The sequence below is a fragment of the Oryzias melastigma genome, linkage group LG12 (genome assembly GCF_002922805.2).
Source record: "Oryzias melastigma strain HK-1 linkage group LG12, ASM292280v2, whole genome shotgun sequence".
Lineage (NCBI taxonomy): Eukaryota > Metazoa > Chordata > Actinopteri > Beloniformes > Adrianichthyidae > Oryzias > Oryzias melastigma.
Genome location: NC_050523.1, coordinates 23545040 through 23547774, shown reverse-complemented (window position 1 = coordinate 23547774; position 2735 = coordinate 23545040). Strand labels below are relative to the sequence as shown.

At 33.2% G+C, this 2735-nt stretch overlaps 1 long non-coding RNA gene across 1 annotated transcript; it reads left to right on the top strand.

Annotated features, from left to right (window-relative positions):
* Window positions 1-1496: 1496 nt before the first annotated feature.
* LOC112162878 lies at window positions 1497-2729 on the top strand. Its single transcript, XR_002922178.2, has 3 exons — window positions 1497-1601; window positions 1687-1802; window positions 2440-2729. It is a non-coding gene; the product is annotated as an uncharacterized LOC112162878 (long non-coding RNA).
* Window positions 2730-2735: the final 6 nt, after the last annotated feature.

Here is a 2735-nt window from a genome sequence, read left to right as displayed (position 1 = left end):
GTAAGATAATCTTTTCTTCTTTTTTTTTCAATGTTAGCTAGTCAAAGGACCGAAAAAAAAAAAAACGTACTAAAATTGAAATTAACTGATGAAGTGGTTCTTTCGCCAAGTCCTGGTTACATACATGTTTTTCTTCATGTAATATTGGAGAATTTGTTATTTTATAATCTTATTATACACACACACATACATACAGACAGATAGATTAATTTGAGTTTGCAATTACTAACTTAATTTTTTTTATTTAGTTTATCACAGTCTCCCGGAAAATGTTTGGGTGAAACATTGCAACAGATAAGAAATCCTCATAACTGAAATAAGCAGTAATTTGCTCATCTAATATGTTACAAAATTATTTTAAAACCTATTTGAATTGCTAAAATTATTGATTAAAAGTAAAAAAACAGAAATGAAAATGAACAGAAAATGATCATCACAATTTGATAGTGATTAAAAATGACATTGACAATTTATTATTGTTATCCTAATTTGTATTTCCTATTTTAATCTGATGTATTGCAGCAGAGGTATTGAGGTTGTTTAGACCCTATCAAAGGCCTCAACGTGCTGGACCACAGCAGACAAAGAAGAAGACATTCACCCACAGACTTCAGGAGGAAGTCCCCAAGGCCTCTGAAAAATACAAGTTGGAAATGGCAGGCTTGGGGGAACTAAAAGTAACATTTCCAGGTAACTTTTCATTTTTGGAGCTTGTTATTAAGTAATAATTCCCCCCCCCCCCTCTAAAGCCATAACTCTCTATGGAGAAAGTTAAATATGGTGGTGAATACATTTGTGTTCATAAGTTATAATGCCTTTCTTAAATATTAAAATCATTTGACTTGTTTTTCATTTTTTTAGATCGATTCTGCACATCTGCTGAGTTCACAGCTACTTTATTTACGCACTATCCGTTGAAGGACTGTGGGAGGTAATAGCTTCTGCGGTCAAGAGGCTCTCATCGCTCCAAAACGCTGGTGTTGATTGACTGTCCCAGTGATGGATACACACCCTTGTATTTGTTCAAGTCAGCTAACATTGGCCAGGCAGTCATCTATGTAAGACCTCTACAAAAAGACATTGATCTAAAGATATTTTAAGCAAATTAAGGAATTTTCAAATGACATGTTACACAAAGGAATCAGTTTTGCAAAATATCTACTTTTTCATTTTCATATATATATATATTTGTTTATTATGTTTTAAATTACTTGTGTCCATTAAACGTTGTAGTGGCAGATTTTGTATGTAGACGTCTTCCTAAGAATTATGTCATATCTTTACATTTCTAAACTTTTTGTTTTTCTTGCATTTTATCTTATCTTAGCCAAGTTTCTGACAGTGACAGAAGTTTTTGTATTTGAAAACTAAATTTCTGTTTTATTAGTGTGATTACTAATACAATTTTTTAAACTGATTATGAACCAATTTATAACAAGCAAAGTTACAATTAAAATAGAATTAGAATTTAATCAAAAATATTCTCTTACACATGTTGGAAAAACAAGCTGAGCAGCACAGCGAATGCATGGTGTCATGCATTTTTGTGGACACAATTTTAGTTTTACTAACATTCAGGATCATGTGGATATATGTGAAAGGTATTTGACATCATGATCCTTATGTTAACATTCAACTTTTTAATAGATGTATTTCCCTAACCTCCAATTTTGCTGCCAATTTCAGCAGAGCTCAAGAATTGGGAGAAGCAGGCCCCTCTTTTACACGCACCCCCTCAGCCTCCACCTCTGTGGGCCGTACACCATCAGAAGACACAAGACCTTTGGCAGTGCCATTTGAAGGTCTCTTCATTTTTTACATTAATCATGCAGTATTTTCTCACTTCCTTTTGTGTTAAGGATGTCTTAAGGATAATCCGCCTTTTTCCGAGATGTTATACAGTCACACATACGTTGTTGGAAACAATGGGCTCTGGCTTGTTGAGAAGCAGCTTTAGCATCTTTTTTGTTTTGGATTCAAAGTTAATATTGTGTTTTGATCACCAAATATATTTTTTCATTTGTTATAAGTATGGATGCATGATGATGACAATAGATTCGTCACATATCCATTATGTCAATAGTTTCAAAAACATTGGCCAATACTTATCCATCACATATTGAAACGATATTATATTCTTCAATGTTGAGCTGTGTGGTATGACGCTTACTACTGCTTTTTAAAGTGTTGCATTTTACCAAGCCAGTTATATCTGATGTGAAATAAACAGTTTGTCACATTTTGTTTATTTATTTGTAATGACATTTAATTTACCGAATTATTAATGTATATTCTTATAACTTTTACTGTAGCAAATATGTCTTACAAAAATAACAATGTTATGTGTACGAGTGGAAACACATACACACACCCAGTGTGAACTCTTGCATAAGTGTACTGGAGAAATACGAAGTAAGAAAATAACATTTTTTCATTCAGAGTGGAAACTAGAGCCAGACTTGAAGACAGCAGCCAACACGTTTCGAGATGCTGTTCTCCAAAGAGCCCCAAACAAGCCTAAATTGATGGTTACATTAGATCTTAAAAAGCAGTGAGACTGATCGGGAGAGAGACGTTATATGTTTCTACAAGCAGGCCAATATTGACTGATCCAGACCATTTGAACCACGACTGAGGGGTACATAATTCCTGAGTACTTTTGTGTGTGTTTATCAATTTTTTCCTGTTTGAATAATGTTTATGTAATTCTTTTTTGTTCTTTTTATATAGGCGAT